Genomic DNA, 21,391 nt, shown 5'->3' with positions numbered 1-21,391 from the left:
CCACTATTGAGGTGTTCTCTCTTCACCTCAACACTGAGGAATTTTTACTTCCCTACTTAATACCACCTGTTCTTCTATCCTGACTGTAGCCCCACTTAAAGTGAAAAAAACTAAGCTTAAGACTGTGTCTTGGTTTAATAATACCAACAAAGAGGGAGTGCAAGATAGTTGAACAAAAGTGGAAGCGGGATAAAATACCAGGAAGCAGTAAAAGCCAAAAGAACAAATTTTTTGCCAACCTAATTTCCAACTCCCATAATCCCAAGGTCTTGTTCAGTACCATCAACTGGGTCATTATCCTGCACCCAATACCAACTCTCATGCATCTCTTACCAAATGCAAAGAATTAAAAAAATTCTTCATAAACAAAGTTGAGAGCATCAGGGAAATGTCTCCCCCGACCCATAACCTAACTGTACTACAGTTCTGTTCATCTAACCTGGACTGTCTTAATCCCATCACACTACCCACCCTTAGAAAAATTGTGCCCTCCATGAAGCCTAAAACCTGCCCCCTCGACATTATCCCTACCCCCTTCCATTTTTGACATAGTTCATCCTAGCATTAACAGTTCCCTAGCCACTGGTACTCTTCCAATTTGTTTCAAGCATGCTATGGTCCAGTCCCTCCTGTAAAAACCCAAATTAGATCCACCACACCCAAACATTACAGACCTGTTTCTAAACTTCCATTCCTGTCAAAGATCCTTGAAAAAGTTGTTTTTAGTCAATTCTTGCCCTACCTACATCAAAATAACTTATTGGAGATTTCAATCAGGTTATAAGGCCCAACATAGCACAGAGCTATGTTGCACACCCTCTTTGACTTGGGTGGCTCTGCCATTCTAATTCTCCTGAACCTTAGCGTAGCGTTTGATAATGTGGATCACACTATTTTAATAGATCGTCCCCAGTATGGGGTCGGTATCAATAAGACGGCCTTGAACTGGTTTGAATCATATCTTAATGATAGGACTTCCTCAGTTAATAGGGGCAAATTTTTGTCTTCTTCAGTTACCCTTTCCTGCAGGGTAACCTAACCCTAACCCACAAGGTAACCTAACCCTAACCCACAAGTGTCTATTCTTGGCCCCATTCCGCTTAGTCCTATCATTCAAAATCTTTCCACAAAACCGATGATACTCAGGTCTATCTCCCCTTGAAACCTAATGACCAATTAAAGATAGTCAGCCTCACTATCTATAAAGTGTTGGATGGCTCAAAACTTCTTACAGCTAAATGAGGGCAAATTTGAGGTTATCCTATTTGGTTCCCCTGAATTCTACCAAAATTATCTCCAACTCTTGGTCACATCCACCCTTATTAAACCCCACGTTAAATCTCTTGGTGTGATAGATGATTCCACCTTCAAGTTTGTAAGGGATACTGGAATGTGAGGAGTCAAGCAAGTGCTAATTAAGAATAAAGTATTATGGGTTAACTTAAGGTGAAGGGATGCTGGAATGTAAGGAGTCAAGCAAGTGCTCATTAGAAATGAAGTATTATGGGTTAAATCAGGGTGAAGGGATGCTGGAATGGGAGGAAGGGTTATAAAAGTATAATAAAATAAGGATCTTCAAAACAGGATAGCAAGGAGATAGCTTTACGAAGTCTTGGGGATTGATTAATGAGTAAAGAACAAAGACATGATATTTCCCAGCTAACAAGTTTGCAGGAAGGCACATAAACTGATAAGAAGTTAGAATCCACGTGGGCAGAATTACCTAATGCTAAACCAATCCAGGAGGCAGAAGAATGTTAGGGGGAAGGTATCTCTGTACTGAAATGAAATGTATAAAAGTTGGGTCAGCCTCAGTATCTGTGTGTATTCCCAGGGTAAGGGGAAGCACCCAACTTTGCATTGTTGTAATAAAAGTTCTTTGTTCTCAATTTTTGTCTCAAGCAAATTCTGTGAAGGTACTTCTGTTTCTCACAAGTTCAACAAACAAGTTAATGCAGTCGTAAAGGATAGCTTTTTCCAGCTTCGCACTATTGCTAAAATCAAATTGTTCCTGTTTAAAGATCTTGAGAAAGTTATCTATGCCTTTATATTCTCCTGTTTAAACTATTCTAACTCTTTATATACTGGAATTAGATAATTTTCATTATCCCATCTGCAACTGGTTCAGAATGCTGTCTCCAGGCTCTTGACAGTTGCCAAGAAGAGGGACCATATCACTCCTATTCTGGCCTCCCTCATTGGCGGCCAGTATGGCTCAGAATTGATTTTAACGTTCTCCTGTTTGTCTATGAAGGCCTTAATAGGCTAGCCCCTCTTATATCACAGATCTTCTAATTCCTTATTTCACTTCAAGACCCCTCAGGTCGACTAACTTGGGGCACTTGGCTGTTCCTCAAACTGTCAACTCAGAGATTACACCTTTGCTATTTCAGCCCCCAAAATGTGGAACGACATTTCCCTTTCTATTGACATTTTTATATCTAGATTAAAGATGTACTTTTATTCTCTCGCATTTTGATTCCTCCTCATACGCCTAATTGTTACCCGTGTTTTAACCTCGTATTCATTTTGTTCTGTATTTTAAATAGTTGCCGAGTTGTGGTCTTTTTGATCTGTACGGCACTTTGGTCAACTTGAATTGTTTAAAATGTGCTCTCTCAATAAACGAATGAACCCCTTTGTTGGTCTGGATTCCTCCCCCAGCCAGCATTGTTTGAATCCTGCCATTTCCCACTTCTGGTTCATTCTGCCTATTCCTTGAAGGGATCTGAAAAGGCCAGCTGAGATCCTGAACGTCAGTGTGTTTTTCCGACGATCACGGCATCTGCTGACGTTGGGGTTTCTCTGGATTTTGGAAGGCATTTGAATGCCCTTCACTAAGTTCTGAAGTGGCCTGCAGCTTGAAAATGATGCTTTGCAATGTGGCCAAGTCCTCCTCCTTGTCACGTGACCCTTCAAGGAGAAGATCAGTTTCAGCCAGTGAGGGAACCTGGTCGGGCTTTAATGCTGTGATCCTTCTCCACCATTAAAAAGACAAGCTCATGAGAACAGCCGAGCTCAATCCCTAATAGGTGACTTTTCCCCCCAAGAGTTTGCTGGACCAAACTCACCAGGTGGGGGGTCTTTGCCTCATCTCCAGGCCCCTGGAACGTGCCACGTCCTGGTGATTCCTCCCCCAGACCCTGGTGGAACCCCATCCCTCTGACCGCCCACCCCCTGCCCGTGGGACTGAGTGAGCAGCAGGTCACAGCGGCCCCTTCAATCCCCAGCCTCCAGCTCCTTCACCCGCCTCCAGTCAGCGCCAGCAGCGGCCACGGCCTCGGGAGACGGGTCTGCCTCTGACCGTCTGGGAACTCGTTCGGCCCCGCCCCAACCCACTGCCCGCTGTGGAGGTGAAGGGGGCCCAAGGCTGGCTCTTCCCTTCCCAGCGGGCGGGGAACAGGCCCGACGGTGCAGGATTCTCTCCCAGATGCTCGAGCGCCGAGGGGCAGCGGGGAACGTGCGGGCGCTCGACGTTCCTGGGGCCCAGGAGGCGGGGAAACAGAGGCTTCCGCCCCCTTCAAGCTGATTGGCTGCATCCGCCCCGCCCCCTGCTTGGATTTGAAAGCCGCCACGTGCCGTTGGCCGAGACTCGAGCCGCGCTCGCGCCTGCTGCTTCTCGTCACGGGGGAGGCCGGCAACGGACTCGACGCGACGCAGCGAAGAGCACGAGGGTGGCACCGGGTCCGTGGAGCCGGATTCGGGGGGCGAGAGCGCACTCGTGCCTGAAAGGGCAGAGAAGAGGCACAGGGGGAGGAGATGAGTGTTGGGGGAGGGGAAGGGGGAGGGGGAGGGGGAGGGGAGGGAGGGGGAGGGGGAGGGGGGAGGGGGGAGGGGAGGGGGGAGGGGGAGGGGAGGGGGAAGGGGGAGGGGAGGGGTAAGGAGGGGAGGGGAGAGGGGAAGGGGGGAGGGGAAGGGGGAGGGGGGAAGGGGAGGGGGGAAGGGGAGGGGGAGGGGGGAAGGGGAGGGGGAGGGGGAAGGGGGAAGGGGGAAGGGGAGGGGGGAGGGGGAGGGGGAGGGGGAAGAGGGGGAAGGGGGGAAGGGGAGGGGAGGAGGGGAAGGGAGGGGGAGGGTGGAAGGGGGAGGGGGAGGGGTGCAGGGGGAGGGGTGCAGGGGGAGGGGAGGGTTAAGGGGAGGGGGAGGGGGGATGGGAGGGGGAATGGGAGGGGAAGGGTGTGGATGAGGAGGGGAAGGGGGAGGGAAAGTAGATGGGGAGGGGACAAAGATGGGGTGTGAATGGTGAGGGGATGAATGCGAGGGGAGAAGAAGGCGGGGTGGATGGGGAGGAGAGAACACTGGGTGGATGGTGAGGGTAGAACACAGGGGTGGATGGGGAGGGGAAGGTGGGGGATGGGAAGGGGTAGAGGGTGGGGGGATGGGGAGGGGTAGAAAGTGGGGGGGATGTGGAGTGGTAGAAAGTGGGGGGAGGTGAAGGGATTAAGGCTGTGTGTGGATGGGGAGGAGAAGAAGGTGGGGGGTGTGGGGGAAAAAGGCAGGGAGTGGTGAAGAAGGTGGGTAGTGCATGGGGAGGGTTAATGTGGGGAGAGAAGAAGGTGGGAGGTGGATGGGAGAGAGGAAAAAAGGCGGGCGGAGGAACGGGAGGGAAAAAGGTGGGGGTGGATGGGGAGGGGAAAAAGGTCAGGAGTGGATGGGGAGGGGAAAAAGGTGGGGAGTGGATGGGGAGGGGAAGAAGGCGGGGGATGGATCAGAAGGTGAAGAAGGCGGGGTGTGGATGGGGAGGGTTGGACATGGGCGTGGATGGGGAGAGGAAGACGTCGAGGGGAGATGAAGGCGGGGAGAAGAATGTGGGGTGGATGTGTAGGGGAAAAAGTGAAGGGTGGATGGACATGATAAGAAGGCGGCGAGGGAAGAATGAGGATGGTAGATGGGGAACGAAACAAGTTATGGGGCGAATGGGCATGGGACGAAGGCGAGCGGAGAAGAAGGTGGTGGATGGGGAGGGAAGAAAGCGAGGGGTGGATTGGGAGGGGACTGATGTGGGGAGGGAAGAAGGTGTGTTGAATGGGGGTGGGGAAGAAGGTGTGAGTTGCAGGGGTTAGGGGAAAAAGGTGTGAGTTGAATGGCGGAGGGGAAGAATGTAGACAGTGGAACAGGAGGGAAAAACAGTGGGGGTGGATGGGGAGGGGAAAAGGTCAGGGGTGGATGGGGAGTGTAAAAAGGTGGGGGAGTGGATGTGGAGGGGATTAAGGCTGGGTTTGGATGGGGAGGGGAAGAAGGTGGGGGTGTGGATCATTAGGTTAAGAAGGTGGGATGTGGATGGGGAGGAGAAGAAGGCGGGTAGTGGAAGGGGAACGGAAGTAGGTGGGTGGAGGATGGGGAGAGGAAGAACATGCGGAGGAAAGAAGGCGGAGTGTAGATGGGTAGGGAAAGAGGGAGGAAAGTAGTTGGGGGTAGATGGGGAGCAGATGAAGATGTGTGGTGGATGGTGAGGCTAGAACACGAGGATGGATGGGGAGGGTAAGACGGGGGTGGATGGGGAGGGTAGGACACGGGGGGTGGATGGGGAGTGTAGGAAACAGGGGTGGTTGGGGAGGATACGACATGGAGGTGGATGGGGAAAGGGAAGAAGGTGGGGATGGATGCAGAGGTGAATGCGGGTGGTTGAAGGGGAGTGGAAGTAGGTAGGGGATGGATAGGGAGAGGAATAAGGTGGGGATGGAATGGGAGGGAAAGTAGGTGGGGGTCGATGGGGAGGGGAAGAAGGCGGGGGTGGATGGGGAGGGGATTAAGGCTGGTTGTGGATGGGGGAGGGGAAGAAGGCGGGGGCTGGATCAGAAGGTGAAGAAGGCGGGGTGTGGATGGGGAGGAGAAGAAGGCGGGTAGAGAAGGGAACGGAAGTAGGTGGGGGGTGCATGGTTGGAGGAAGAAAGTGAGGAGGGAAGAAGGCGGGGGGTGGATGGGTGGGGAAAGAGGGAGGGAAAGTAGTTGGGGGTAGATGGGGAGTGGGACAAACGTGGATGGTGAGGGGATGAAGGCAAGGGGAGAAGAAGGCGGGGGTGGATGGGGAGGAGAGAACACGGGGTGGATGGGGATGGTAGCACATGGGGGTGGGTGGGGAGAGTAGAACACGGGGGTGGATGGGGAGGGGAAGAAGGTTGGGGTGGCTGGAGAGGTGAATGTGGGTGGTTGAAGGGGAGTGGAAGTAGGTAGGGGATGGATAGGGAGAGGAATAAGGTGGGGATGGAATGGGAGTGGACTAAGGAGGGGTTGGATGGGGAGTGGAAGTAGGTAGGGGTGGATGGGGAGGGGGCGAAGGCAGGGGTGGATGGGGAGTGGACTAAGGAGGGGTTGGATGGGGAGGAAAGAATGCGAGGGGTGGATAGATGGGGAGGGGGCGAAGGCAGGGGTGGATGGGGAGTGGACTAAGGAGGGGTTGGATGGGGAGGAAAGAATGCGAGGGGTGGATAGGAGTGGAAGGTGCGAAGGGAAGAAGGGAGGTGGATAAGTAGGAAATGGGGGAGGGAAAGTCGGTGGGGGTGGATGGGGAGCGGACGAAGATGCTGGGTGTATGGGGAGGGTAGAACACGGGGTGGATGGGGTGGGTAAGACGGGGGTGGATGGGGAGAGGAAGACGTCGAGGGGAGATGAAGGCGGGGAGAAGAATGCTGGGTGGATGTGTAGGGGAAAAAGTGAAGGGTGGATGGACATGATAAGAAGGGGGCGAGGGAAGAATGAGGATGGTAGATGGGGAACGAAACAAGTTATGGGTTGAATGCGCATGGGACGAAGGCAAGCGGAAAAGAAGGTGGTGGATGGGGAGGGAAGAAAGCGAGGGGTGGATTGGTAGGGGACTGATGTGGGGAGGGAAGAAGGTGTGTTGAATGGGGATGGGGAAGAAGGTGTGAGTTGCAGGGGTGAGGGGAAAAAGGTGTGAGTTGAATGGCGGAGGGGAAGAATGTAGACAGTGGAACAGGAGGGAAAAACAGTGGGGGTGGATGGGGAGGGGAAAAGGTCAGGGGTGGATGGGGAGTGTAAAAAGGTGGGGGAGTGGATGTGGAGGGGATTAAGGCTGGGTTTGGATGGGGGAGGGGAAGAAGGTGGGGGTGTGGATCATTAGGTTAAGAAGGTGGGATGTGGATGGGGAGGAGAAGAAGGCGGGTAGTGGAAGGGGAACGGAAGTAGGTGGGTGGAGGATGGGGAGTGGAAGTAGGTAGGGGTGGATGGGGAGGGGACGAAGGCAGGGGTGGATGGGGAGTGGACTAAGGAGGGGTTGGATGGGGAGGGAAGAATGCGAGGGGTGGATAGGAGTGGAAGGTGCGAAGGGAAGAAGGGGGTGGATAAGTAGGAAATGGGGGAGGGAAAGTAGGTGGGGGTGGATGGGGAGCGGACGAAGATGCTGGGTGGATGGGGAGGGTAGAACACGGGGTGGATGGGGTGGGTAAGACAGGGGTGGATGGGGAGAGGAAGACATCGAGGGGAGATGAAGGCGGGGAGAAGAATGCGGGGTGGATGTGTGGGGAAAAAGTGAAGTGTGGATGGACATGATAAGAAGGCGGCGAGGGATGAATGAGGATGGTAGATGGGGAACGAAACAAGTTATGGGGTGAATGGGCATGGGACGAAGGCGAGCGGAAAAGAAGGTGGTGGATGGGGAGGGAAGCATGCGAGGGGTGGATTGGTAGGGGACTGATGTGGGGAGGGAAGAAGGTGTGTTGAATGGGGGTGGGGAAGAAGGTGTGAGTTGCAGGGGTTAGGGGAAAAAGGTGTGAGTTGAATGGCGGAGGGGAAGAATGTAGACAGTGGAACAGGAGGGAAAAACAGTGGGGGAGGATGGGGAGGGGAAAAGGTCAGGGGTGGATGGGGAGTGTAAAAAGGTGGGGGAGTTGATGTGGAGGGGATTAAGGCTGGGTTTGGATGGGGGAGGGGAAGAAGGTGGGGGTGTGGATCATTAGGTTAAGAAGGTGGGATGTGGATGGAGAACGGAAGTAGGTGGGTGGAGGATGGGGAGAGGAAGAACATGCGGAGGAAAGAAGGCGGAGTGTAGATGTGTAGGGAAAGAGGGAGGAAAGTAGTTGGGGGTAGATGGGGAGCAGACGAAGATGTGTGGTGGATGGTGAGGCTAGAACACGGGGATGGATGGGGAGGGTAAGACGTGGGTGGATGGGGAGGGTAGGACACGGGGGTGAATGGGGAGGATAGGACACGGGGGTGGATGGGAGGGGAAGGTCAAGGGGAGATGAAGGCTAGGGAATAGAATGGGTGGTGGATGAGTACGGAAAAAAGTGTGGGGTGAATGGGGATGGGAAGAAGGTGGGGAGGGAAGAATGAGGGTGGTGGTTGGGGAGGGGAAGAAGGTAGGGATTAAGGTGGGGGATGAATGGGGAAGGGGAAGAAGGTGGTGGGGGATGAATGGGGAAGGGGAAGAAGGTGGTGGTGGATGGGGAGTGGACACAGTCGAGCGGAGAGAAAGACGGGAGGGATGGGTATGGAAGAAGGCGAGGGGTGAATGGGGAGGGGAAGAAGGTTAGGGTGGATAGGGAGAGGAAGAAGGTGCAGAGGGAAGAAGGCAGGGGTTGGATGGGGAGGTGAATGCGGGTGGTTGAAGGAAGTAGGCAGGGTGTCGATGGGGAGAGAAATAAGGCGGGGTGGATGGGAAGGGGGAGGGAAAGTAGGTGTGGTTGGAAGGGGAGGGGAAGAAGGCAAAGGGTGGATGGAAGGTGAAGGAAACGGGTGTGGATAGGAGGGGAAGACGGCGGGGAGTGGATGGGGTGGGGTTGAAGGCGGGGGGGGGGAAATGGCAGTGCATGAATGGGGAGGGATGGAAAGAAGACGGGTGGATGGGGAGGGGAAGAAGGCGAGAGGAGGATGAGGAGGGGAATAAGGTGGGAGTGGATGGGAGGGGAACTAGGGGGGAGTTGGATGGGAGGGGAAGAATGCAGGGTGGATGGGGAGGGGAAGAAGGTGCAGAGTGGATGGGAAGGGGAAGATGACGGGTGGTGTATTGGGGGCGAAGAAGTTGGGGTATGGAAGTTGAGGGGAAGAAAGTGGACTGTGGATGTGGAGGGGAAGTAGGCGGGGACGTATGGTAAGGGGAAGGGGATTGTAAGTAGGTCTGGGTGAATGGGGGAGTGGAGGGTGGATGGGGAGGGGAAGAAGGCGGGGGTGGATGGGGAGCAGACGAAGGAGGGGTTGGATTGGGAGGAAAGAATGCGAGGGGTGGATAGGAGGGGAAGGTGCAGAGGGAAGAAGGGGGTGGATGAGCAGGGAATGGGGAGGGAAAGTAGGTGGGGGTGGATGTGGAGCGGATGAAGGTAGGGAGTGGATGAAGAGGGGATTAAAGTGAGGGGATAAGAATGCGGGGAGTGGATGGGGAGGGTAAAATGTGTGGAGTGGGTGGGGAGGGAAGAAGACGGGGGTGGATGGTGAGCGGAAGAAGTCGAGGGGAGATGAAGGCGGGGAGAAGAATGCAGGGTGGATGTGTAGGGGAAAAAGTGAGGGGTGGATGGGGATGGTAAGAAGGCGGCGAGGGAAGAATGAGGATAGTGGATGGAGAACGAAACAAGTTATGGGGTGGATGGGCATGGGACGAAGGCGAGCGAAGAAGAAGGTGGTGGATGGGGAGGGAAGAAAGCGAGGGGTGGATGGGGAGGGGACTGAAGGGGGGGAGAGAAGAAGGTGTGTTGAATGGGGGTGGGGAAGAATGCGTGAGTTGGATGGGGTAGGGGAAGAATGTGGACAGTGGAACAGGAGGGGAAAAAGGTGGGGGTGGATGGGGAGGGGAAAAGGCCAGGGGTGGATGGGGAGGGGAAAAAGGTGGGGGAGTGGATGTGGAGGGGATTAAGGCTGGGTGTGGATGGGGGAGGGGAAGAAGGCGGGGGATGTATCAGTAGGTTAAGAAGGCGGGGTGTCGATGGGGAGGAGAAGAAGGCAGGTAGTGGAAGGGGAACAGAAGTAGGTGGGGTGTGGATGGGGAGAGGAAAAACATGCAGAGGGAAGAAGGCGGGGGGCAGATGGGTAGGGAAAGAGGGAGGGAAAGTAGGTGGGGGTAGATGGGGAGGGGACGAAGATGGGGGGTGGATGGTGAGGGGATGAAAGTGATGGGAGAAGCAGATGGGGGTGGATGGGGAGGGTAGGACGGGGGTGGATGGGGAGGGTTGGACATGGGGGTGGATGGGGAGGGTAGGACACAGGGGTGGATGGGGAAAGGGAAGAAGGTGGGGATGGATGCAGAGGTGAATGCGGGTGGTTGAAGGGGAGTGGAAGTAGGTAGGGGATGGATAGGGAGAGAAATAAGGCGGGGATGGAATGGGAGGGAATGTAGGTGGGGGTCGATGGGGTGGGGAAGAAGGCGGGGGTGGATGGGGACGGAAAGTAGGTGGGGGTCGATGGGGAGGGGAAGAAGGTGAGGGTGCATAGGGAGTGGACTAAGGAGGGGTTGGATGGGGAGGGAAGAATGCAAGGGGTAAATAGGAGGGGAAGATGCGGAGGGAAGAAGACGGGGGTGGATGGGGAGGGGATGAAGGCAGGAAGTGGATGGGGAGGGGATGAAAGTGAGGGGAGAAGAATGCAGGGAGTGGATGGGGAAGGAAGTATGCGGGGAGTGGATGTGGGGGGAAGAAGATGGGGTGGATGGGGAGGGGAAGAAGATGGGGGTGGATGGGGAGGGGAAGAATGCGGGGGTGGATGGGGAGGTGAATGGGGGTGATTGAAGGGGAGAGAAAGTAGGAAGGGATGGATCGGGAGTGAAATAAGGCGGGGGTGGATTGGAAGGGAGAGGGAAAGTAGGTGGGGATAGGAGGGGAAGAATGGGGAATGGAAGAAGGCGTGGGGTAGATGGGAAAGGGAAGTAGGCAGGGGTGGATGGGTGGGGAAGACCTCGAGCGGAGATGAAGGCGGGGAGAAGAATAGTGGGTGGATGGGTCGGGGAAAAAGCGAGGGGTGGATGGGGATGGTAAGAAGGCAGGGAGGGAAGAATGAGGATGGTGGATGGGGAGGGAAAGAAGGTGGGGGTGGTTGGAGAGATGAATGCAGGTGGTTGAAGGGGAGTGGAAGTAGGTAGGGGATAGATAGGGAGAGGAGTAATGTAGGGATGGAATGGGAGGGAAAGTAGGTGGGGAGTGGATGGGGAGGGGAAGAAGGTGATGGGTGGATGGTTAGTGGACTAAGGAGGGGTTGGATGGGGATGGAAGAATGCGAGGGGTGGATAGGAGGGGAAGGTGCGGAGGGAAGAAGGGATGGAGGATGGGTAGGGAATGGGGGAGGGAAAGTAGGTGGGGGTGGATGGGGAGCATATGAAGGTAGGGAGTGGATGAGGAGGGGATAAAAGTGAGGGTTGTAGAACGCGGGGAGTCGATAGGGAGGTAAGAATGTGGGGAATGGATGGGGAGCGGAAGAAGACGGAGGTGGATGGGGAGCGGAAGAAGACGGAGGTGGATGGGGAGCGGAAGAAGACGGAGGTGGATGGGGAGCGGAAGAAGGCGGGGGTGGATGGGGAGTGGAATAAGGTGGAGGATGGATTGGAAGGGGGAGGGAAAGTAGGGGGGTTAGGAGGGGAAGAATGCGGTAGGAGGATGGGGAGTGGAAGAAGGCGCAGGGTAGATGGGAAGGGGAAGTAGGCAGGGGTGGATCTGAGGGGAAGAAGTCGTGGGGAGATGAAGGCTGGGAGAAGAATGCGGGGTGGATGGGTAAGGGAAAAGGTGAGGGGTGGATGGGGATGGTAAGAAGGCAACGAGAGAAGAACGGGGATGGTGGATGGGGAAGGAAAGAAGTTATGGGGTGGATGGGCAGGGGACGAAGGCGAGCGGAGAAGAAGGTGCTTGATGGGGAGGGAAGAAGGCGAGGGGTGGATGGGGAGGGGACTGATGTGGGGAGGGAAGAAAGCGTGTTGGATGGGGAGAGGAAAAAGGTGTGAGTTGGATGGGGAGGGGAAGAAGGCGGGCAGTGGAACTGGAGGGGAAAAAGGTGGAGGTGGATGGGAAGGGGAAAAGGTCAGGAGTGGATGGGGAGGGGAAAAAGTTGGGGGAGTGGATGTGTAGGGAATTAAGGCTGGGTGTGGATGGGGAGGGGAAGAAGGCGGGGGGTGGATCAGTAGATTAAGAAGGAGGGGTGTGGATGGGGAGGAGAAAAAGGTGGGTAGTGGAAGGGGAACGGAAGTAGGTTGGGGGTGGATGTGGAGAGGAGGAACATGTGGAGGGAAGAAGGCGGGGGGTTGATGGGTAGGGAAAGAGGTGGGGGAAGGGAGCGGGGACAAAGATGGGGGGTAGATGGTGAGGGAATGAAGGCGAGCGGAGAAGCAGATGGGGTGGATGGGGAAGCGAGAACTCGGGGCTGGATGGGGGGGGCGAGAACATGGGGGTGGATGGGGAGGGTAGGACACGGGGGTGGATGGGGAGGGTAGGACACAGGGATGGATGGGGAGGGGAAGAAGGTGGGGATGGATGGAGAGGTGAATGCGGCGGGTTGAAGTGGTGTGGAACTAGGTAGGGGATGGATAGGGAGAGGAATAAGGCGGGGATGAAATGGGAGGGAAAGTAGGTGGGGGTGGATGGGAAGTGGATGAAGGTAGGGAATGGATGGTGAGAGGATGAAAGTGAGGGGAGAAGAACGCAGGGAGTGGATGGGGAGGGAAGAATGCGTGGAGTGGATGGGGAGGGAAGAAGACGGGGGTGAATGGGGAGGGGAGAAGGCGGTGGTGGATCGGGAATGAAATAAGTTGGGGGGATGGATTGGAAGGGAGAGGGAAAGTAGGTGGGGTTAGGAGGGTTAGAATGGGGAGTGGAAGTAGGCGTGGGGTAGATGGGAAAGGGAAGTAGGCAGGGATGGATGGGAGGGGAAGACGTCGAGCGTAGATGAAGGCGGGGAGAAGAATGGTGGGTGGATGGGTAGGGGAAAAAGCGAGGGGTGGATGGGGATGGTAAGAAGGGAGGGAGCGAAGAATGAGGATGGTGGATGGGGAGGGAAAGAAGTTGGGGGATGGATGGGGAGGGGAAGAAGTTATGGGGTGAATGGGCAGGGGACGAAGGCGAGCGGAGAAGAAAGCGGGGATGGGGAGGGCAGAAGGTGAGGGGTGGATGGGGATGGGATGAAGGTGGGGGTGGATAGGGAGAGGAAGAAGGTGCATAGGGAAGAAGGCAGGGTGTAGATGGGTAGGAAAAGGGGAGGGAATATAGATGGGGGGTAGATGTGGAGGGGATGAAGGTGGGGTGGCTGGATGGGGAGGGGATGGCAAGGCGAGAAGATGGCAGGGGGTGGATGAGAAGTGAAGAAGGGAAGGTGGATGGGAAGGGGAGGGAAAGTATGTGGGGATGGATGGGGAGGGGAAAAAGGTGGGAATGAATGAGAAGGGGAAGAAAGCAGGGATGGATGGGGGGGTAAGAAGACGAGTAGTGGATGGGGAAGTGAAGAAGACGTGGGTGGATGGGGAGGGAAAGATGGCGGAGGGTGGATGGGATGGGGTAGAAGGTGGGGTGGGAAGAAGGTGGAGGGTAGATGGAAGAAGGGGAAGGAAAGTTGGTGGGGGTGGATAGGGAGGGGTGAATGGGGAGGGGAAGAAGGTTGGGGTGGATAGGGAGAGGAAGAAGGTGCAGAAGGAAGAAGGCAGGGGTTGGATGGATAGCGAAAGGGGAGGGAATGTAGATGGGGGGTGGATTGCGAGGGGAGAAGAAGGCGGGGGTGGATGGGGAGGTGAATGTGGGTGGTTGAAGGAAGTAGGCAGGGTGTGGCTGGGGATGGATGGGAAAGGGGAGGGAAAGTAGTTGTGGTTGGAATGGGAGGAGAAGAAGGCGGCAGGAGGATGGGGAGGGAAGAAAGCGAGCGGTGGATGGATGGTGAAGGAAGCGGGGGATGGATAGGAGGGGAAGAAGGTGGGGAGTGGAAGGGGTGGGGTTGAAGGTGGGGTGGAAGATGGCAGGGCGTGAATGGGGAGGGATGGAAAGAAGACGGGTGGATGGGGAGGGGAAGAAGGTTGGTGGTGGATGGGAAGGTGAAGAAGGCGAGAGGAGGATGAAGAGGGGAAGAAGGTGGGGGTGGATGGGTGGGGAACTAGGGGGGAGTTGGATGGGAGGCGAAGAATGCGGGAAGTGGATGAGGAGGGGAAGACGGTGCGGGGTGGATGGGGAGGGAAAGAAAGTGCTGGGTGGATGGGGAGGGGAAAATGGCGGGTGGTGGATTGGGGGGTGAAGAAGGTGGGGTATGGAAGTTGAGGGGAAGAAGGTGGAGTGTGAATGGGGAGGGGAAGTAGGCGGGGATGAATGGTAAGGGGAATAGGATTATAAGTAGGTCTGGGTGAATGGAGGAGGGGAAGAAGGCGGGAGGGGGATGGGAGGGGAAGAAGTTACGGGGTGGATAGGAAGGGGAAGTCGGAGGTGGATAGAAGGGGAATAAGGCATGGAGTCGATAGGGAGGGGAAGAATGTGGTGGTGGATGGGGAGTGAAGAAGGTGAGGGGTGGATGGGGAGGTGAAAAGGGTAGGGGTGGAATGGGAGGGGAAGAGGATGGGGAGAATAAAGAGGGGAAGAGAGTGGGGTGTGGAATGGGAGGGGAAGAGGGTAGGGGGTGGAATGGGAGGGGAATAAGGTGGGTCGGCAATATGGTGGCAGGTGGGTGGGGAGGGAACAATGTGGGGGTTGGGTCTGGAGGGGAAGTATGTGGGGGTGGATGGGGAGAAGAAGATGGGGATGAGGAGGGGTAGATGGTGGGTGTTGGGTGGCCAGGGGAAGAAGGTGGGGGAGGATGGGGAGGGCAAAAGGTGGTGGTTGGTGGGGAGGGGTAGAAGTTGGGGGAAAAGAGGAAGGGAAGAGGGTGGGGGGTGAAATGGGAGAGGAAGAATGTGGAGGTGGAATGGGGAGGGGGTAGAAGTTGGGAGAATGGGGAGGGAAGAGGGTAGGGGTGGAATGGGGAAGGGATGAGGGTGGGGGTTGGATGGGGAAGGGAAGAGGGTGGGGGGTAGAATGGGAGGGGAAGAAGTTGGGGTTGGAATGGGCAGGGGTAGAAGGTGGGGAGGGGAAGAAGGTCGGGAGGTACGATGGTGGGGGATGTGTGTGAGTGAAGGGGGTGGTTTGTGGGTGGGGAGGGAAGTTGGTGCGGTTTGGTAGGGTGGGAAGAAGGTGGGGTTTGGGTGGCGATTTGAATAGTTGGTGTGTGGGTGGGGAGGGGATAAAGGTGGGAGTTGAATGGGGAGGGGAAGATGGTGGGTAGGGAAGATGGTGGGTAGGGAAGATGGTGGGTAGGGAAGATGGTGGGTAGGGAAGATGGTGGGTAGGGAAGATGGTGTGTAGGGAAGAAGGTGTGTAGGGAAGAAGGTGGGGAGGAAAGAAGGTGGGGAGGGAAGAAGGTGGGGAGGGAAGGAGGTGGGGAGGGAAGGAGGTGGGGTGGGAAGGAGGTGGGGTGGGAAGGAGGTGGGGAGGGAAGGAGGTGGGGAGGGAAGGAGGTGGGGAGGGAAGAAGGTGGGGAGGGAAGAAGGTGGGGAGGGAAGAAGGTGGGTAGGATAGGAGAATGGGGAAGGGAAGAGGGTGGGTGTGGAATGGGGAAGGGAAGAGGGTGAGGTTGGAATGGGCAGGGGTAGAAGTTTGGGAGGGGAAGAAGGTCGGGAGGTACGATGGTGGGGGATGCGTGTGAGTGAAGGGTGGTGTGGATGGGGAGCGATGATGGTGGATGGGTGGGGAGGGAAGATGGTAGGGGTTGGGTAACGATTTGAATAGAGTGTATGGGTGGGGAGGGATTAAAGTTGGGAGTTGGATGGGGAGGGTAAGTGGTGGGGAGGGAAGGAGGTGGGGAGGGGAGGTGGTGGGTTGGCGAGGTGGTGGAGTCGGGGGGGCGTTGGGGTGGCGAGGAAGTGGGGAGGCGATGGAGTGGGGGGGCGCTGGGGTTGGGCGGCGGTGGGAAGCAGGAGGGGGTGGGTGGGTACTTGAAAAAGGTGGGGGTGGGTAGGTACTTGAAAAAGGTGGGGGTGGATGGGGAAGGGAAGAAGGTGGTGGGAGGATAAGGAGGGGAAAATGGTGGTGGTGGGTGGGCAGGGATAAAAGTTGTGGTCAAAATGTGGAGGGAAGATGGTGGGGATTGGGTGACAATTTGAATAGTTGGTGTGTGGGTGGAGAGGGGTTAAAGGTGGGAGTTGGATGGGGAGGGGAAGAAGGTGGGGATGGAGGAAGGTGGGGATGGAGGAAGGTGGGGAGGGAAGAAGGTGGGGAGGGTGGAAGGTGGGGAGGGCGGTGGGGAGGCGGCGGGGAGATGGTTGGGTGTGGGGGGCGGTAGGGTGGGGAGGCGGTGCGGAGGGCAGTGGGGAGGTGGTGGGGTGGGGGTTGTGGGTGGGGTGGCGGTGGGGTGGGGTGGCAGGGCGGTGGGGTGGGGAGGTGGTGTGGTGTGGGGGGCAGTGGGGAGTACATTGTGTGCGGGGGTTGTGTGGGCGGCGGTGGGGCGGATGGTTGGTGGCTTGAGAGGGAGGTGGGGTGGGGGGATGTGGGGTGGTGGGCGGTGGCTTGCGGGGGAGGTGGGGTGGGCGTTGTGGCTTGGGGGGTCGGTGGGGTGGGGTGGCAGGGCGATGGGGAGGTGGTGTGGTGTGGGGGGGAGTGGGGAGTTCATTGTGTATGGGAATTGTGTGGGGGGCGGTGGGGTGGGGGGTTGGTGGCTTGAGGGGGAGGTGTGGTGGGGGGAAGTGGGGTGGTGGGTGGTGGCTTGGGGGGAGGTTGGGTGGGAGTTGTAGCTTGGGGGGTTGGTGGGGTGGGGAGGCGGTGGGGTGGGGGGCGGTGGGGTGGCAGGGCGGTGGGGTGGCAGGGCGGTGGGGTGGCAGGGCGGTGGGGTGGCAGGGCGGTGGGGTGGCGGGGTGGGGAGGCGGAGGTGATGTGGTGGAGTGTGGGGGCGGTGCCGGGGGCGGTGCCGGGGGCGGTGCCGGGGGCGGTGCCGGGGGCGGTGCCGGGGGCGGTGGGGAGATGGTTGGGTGTGGGGGGCAGTGGGGTGGGGAGGCAGTGCGGAGGGCGGTGGTGAGGCAGTGGTACGGGGAGGTGGTGGGGTGTGGGCACGGTACGGGGGGCGGTGGGGATGTGGTTGGGTGTGGGGGTGGTGGGGTGGGAGGCGGTGGGGGGATGGTGGGGTTGGTTGTCGGTGGCTTGAGGGGGAGGTGGCCTGGGGGCGGTGGGGTGGGGGGAGGTAGGGTGGGGAGGGGTGGGGTGGTGGGTGGCAGGGCGGTGGGGTTGGGGGATGGTGGGGTGGGGGTTTGGTGGGGAGGTGGTGGGGTGTGGGGGGCAGTGGGTTGATTGTGTGTGGGGGCGGTGGGGAGGTGGTTGGGTGTGGGGTGCAGTGGGGTGGGGAGTCAGTGGGGAGGTGGTGGGGTGTGGGGTGGTGGTGGGGAGGTGGTTGGGTGTCGGGGCGGTGCGGGGGTGTGGTGGGGAGATGGTTGGGTGTGGGGGGCGATGGGGTGGGGAGGTGGTGTGGAGGGCGGTGGGGAGGCTGTGGGGTGGTGGGGTGGCAGGGCAGTGGGGTTGGGGGCTGGTGGGGTGGGGGTTTGGTGGGGAGGTGGTTGGTGTGGGGGCAGTGGGGTGGGGAGTCGGTGGGGAGGTGGTGGGGGGTTGTGTGGAGGTGGTTGGGTGTCGGGGCGGTGCAGGGGTTTGTGGGGAGATGGTTGGGTGTGAGGGGTGATGGGATGGGGAGGTGGTGTGGAGGGCGGTGGGGAGGCGGTGGGGTGTGGGCACGGTACGGGGGGCAGTGGGGATGTGGTTGGGTGTGGGGGTGGTGGGGTGGGAGGCGGTGGGGGGATGGTGGGGTGGGTTGTCGGTGGCTTGAGGGGGAGGTGGCCTGGGGGGAGGTGGGGTGGGGGGAGGTAGGGTGGGGAAGCGGTGGGGTGTGGGGTGGTGGGTGGCAGGGCGGTGGGGTTGGGGGATGGTGGGGTGGGGGTTTGGTGGGGAGGTGGTGGGGTGTGGGGGGCAGTGGGTTGATTGTGTGTGGGAGCGGTGGGGAGGTGGTTGGGTGTGGGGTGCAGTGGGGTGGGGAGGTGGTGTGGAGGGCGTTGGGGAGGCGGTGGGGTGTGGGGTGGTGGGGTGGCAGGGCGGTGGGGTTGGGGGATGGTGGGGTGGGGGTTTGGTGGGGAGGTGGTGGGGTGTGGGGGGTAGTGGGTTGATTGTGTGTGGGGGCGGTGGGGAGGTGGTTGGGTGTGGGGTGCAGTGGGGTGGGGAGTCAGTGGGGAGGTGGTGGGGTGTGGGGTGGTGGTGGGGAGGTGGTTGGGTGTCGGGGCGGTGCGGGGGGGTGGTGCGGAGATGGTTGGGTGTGGGGGGCGATGGGGTGGGGAGGTGGTGTGGAGGGCGGTGGGGAGGCGGTGGGGTGTGGGGTGGTGGGGTGGCAGGGTGGTGGGGTTGGGGGCTGGTGGGGTGGGGGTTTGGTGGGGAGGTGGTGGGGTGTGGGGGGCAGTGGGTTGATTGTGTGTGGGGGCGGTGGGGAGGTGGTTGGGTGTGGGGTGCAGTGGGGTGGGGTGTCAGTGGGGAGGTGGTGGGGATGTGGTTGGGTGTCGGGGCGGTGCGGGGGGGTGGTGGGGAGATGGTTAGGTGTGGGGGGCAATGGGGTGGGGAGTTGGTGTGGAGGGCGATGGGGAGGCGGTGGTGGGGTGTGGGGATGGTACGGGGGGCGGTGGGGAGGTGGTTGGGTGTGGGGGGCGGTGGGGTGGGGAGGGCGGTGGGGAGGTGGTGGGGTGGGAGGTGGTGGGGTGGCGCTGTGGTGGAGTTGGGCAGTGGGGTGGGGAGGTGGTGTGGTGTGGGGGGCAGTGGGGAGTTCATTGTGTGTGGGGGTTGTGTGGGGGGCGTTGGGGAGGTGGTTGGTTGTGGGAGGGGGTGGTAGGGTGGGGGGTCGATGGGCAGGAGGTGGGGTGTAGGGGGTGGTGTGGATGTGGTTGGGTGTGGGTGCAGTTGGGAGGTGGTTGGGTGTGGGGGGCCACCAACCCCCCACCCCACCGCCCCCCACACAACCCCCGCACACAATGAACTCCCCACTGCCCCCCACACCACACCACCTCCCCACACCACCTCATTCCACACAACCCCCGCACACAATGTACTCCCCACTGCCCCCCACACCTCACCACCTCCCCACCCCACCGCCCTGCCACCCCACCCCACTGACCCCCCAAGCCACAACCCCCACCCCACCTCCCCCCCAAGCCACCGCCCACCACCCCACTTCCCCCCACCCCACCTCCCCCTCAAGCCACCAACCCCCCACCCCACCGCCCCCCACACAACCCACGCACACAATTAACTCCCCACTGCCCCCCACACCACACCACCTCCCCACACCACCGCCCCCCATCCCCACCGCCACCCCACCACCTCCCACCCCACCACCTCCCCACCGCCCTCCGCACCGCCTCCCCACCCCACCGCCCCCCACACCCAACCATCTCCCAACCATCTCTCCGCCGCTTCCCCACCGCCCTCCCCACCTTCCACCCTCCCCACCTTCTTCCCTCCCCACCTTCCTCCATCCCCACCTTCTTCCCCTCCCCATCCAACTCCCACCTTTAACCCCTCTCCACCCACACACCAACTATTCAAATTGTCACCCAACCCCCACCATCTTCCCTCCACATTTTGACCACAACTTTTATCCCTGTCCACCCACCACCACCATTTTCCCCTCCTTATCCTCCCACCACCTTCTTCCCTTCCCCATCCACCTCCCCACCCCACCACCCTGCCACCCCACCCCACTTCCCCCCACACCCCACCACCTCCCCACCACCCCCCACCCCACCGCCCCCCAACCCCACCTACTGCCCATTGACCCCCCACCCCACCGCCTCCCCACCACCTTCCCACCCCACTGCCCCCCACACCCAACCACATCCCCACCGCCCCCGGTACCGTCCCCACACCCCACCACCTCCACCTCACCGCCCTCCCCACCACCTCCCCACCCCACCGCACCCCACACCCAACAACCTCCCCACCGCCCCCCGTACCGTCCCCACCACCTCCCCACACCACCGCCTCCCCACCACCCTCCACACCACCTCCCCACCCCATCGCCCCCCACACCCAACCATCTCCTCACCACCCCCCGCACCGCACCGACACCGAACCATCTCCCCACCACCTCCCACACCCCACCACCTCCCAACCGACTCCCCACCCCACTGCCCCCCATACCCAACCACCTCACCACCACCCCCACACCGCACGCACACACAATCAACCCACTGCCCCCCACACCCCACCAACCCCCACCCCACCGACCCCCAACCCCAAGGCCCCCCAACCCCACCGCCCCCCAACCCCACCACCCCGCTTCCCCACCCGACCTTCCCCCACCCCACCTCCCCCAGGCCACCTCCCCCTCAAGCCACCGCCACCCCACCCTACCACCCCCCACCGCCTACCACCCCACCACCCCCCACACCTAACCACCTCCGCACCACACCCAGGACCGCCCCCACACTCCACCACCTCACCTTCCCACCCCACCACCCCCCAGCCCTGCCACCCCACCGCCCCCCACCCCACCGCATCCCCACCCGACCTACCCCCACCCCACCGACCCCCCAAGCCACAACCCCCACCCCACCTCCCCCCAAGCCACCGCCCACCACCCCACTTCCCCCCACCCCACCATCCCCTCCCACAACCAACCACCTCCCCACCGACCCCCCCACACAACCCCCACACACAATGAACTCCCCACTGGGTATGGGGGCAGTGGGGTGGGGAGTCGGTGGGGAGGTGGTTGGGTGGGGGGTGGTGGGGAGATGGTTCGGTGTAGGGGTGGTGTGGAGGTGGTTGGGTGTGGGGGCAGTTGGGAGTTGGTTGGGTGTGGGTGGCGGTGGGGTTGGGAGGTGGTGGGGTGGGAGGTGGCGGGGCGGTGGGGTTTGGGGGCGGTGGGGTGGGGAGGTGGTGTGGTGTGGGGGCGGTGCGGAGGCGGTGCGGAGGGGAGGTGGTGGGTTGGGAGGTGGTGGGGTGGCGCGGCGGTGGAGTTAGGGGCGGTGGGTTGGGGAGGTGGTGTGGTGTGGGGGGCAGTGGGGAGTTCATTGTGTGTGGGGGTTGTGTGGGGATCGGTGGGGAGGTGGTTGGTTGTGGGAGGGGGTGGTGGGGTAGGGGGAAGTGGGGTGGTGGGCAGTGGCTTGGGGGGAGGTGGGGTGGGGGTTGTGGCTTGGGGGGTCGGTGGGGTGGGGGATGTCGGGTGGGGAGGCGGTGGGGTTGGGGGTGGTGGGGTTGGGGGTGGTGGGGTTGGGGGTGGTGGGGTGGCAAGGCGGTGGGGTGGCAGGGCTGTGGGGTGGGTGGTGGTGGGGTGGGGAGGTGGAGGTGAGGTGGTGGAGTGTGGGGGCGGTGCCGGGTGCGGTGCGGAGGTGGTTAGGTGTGGAGCGTGGTGGGGTGGTAGGCGGTGGTGGGGTCGTGTGGCGGTGGCTTGAGGGGGAGGTGGCCTGGGGGAAGGTCGGGTGGGGGAAGGTCGGGTGGGG

The sequence above is a fragment of the Narcine bancroftii genome, unplaced genomic scaffold (genome assembly GCF_036971445.1).
Source record: "Narcine bancroftii isolate sNarBan1 unplaced genomic scaffold, sNarBan1.hap1 Scaffold_149, whole genome shotgun sequence".
NCBI lineage: Eukaryota > Metazoa > Chordata > Chondrichthyes > Torpediniformes > Narcinidae > Narcine > Narcine bancroftii.
Note: the sequence above shows the minus strand (reverse complement) of the source record.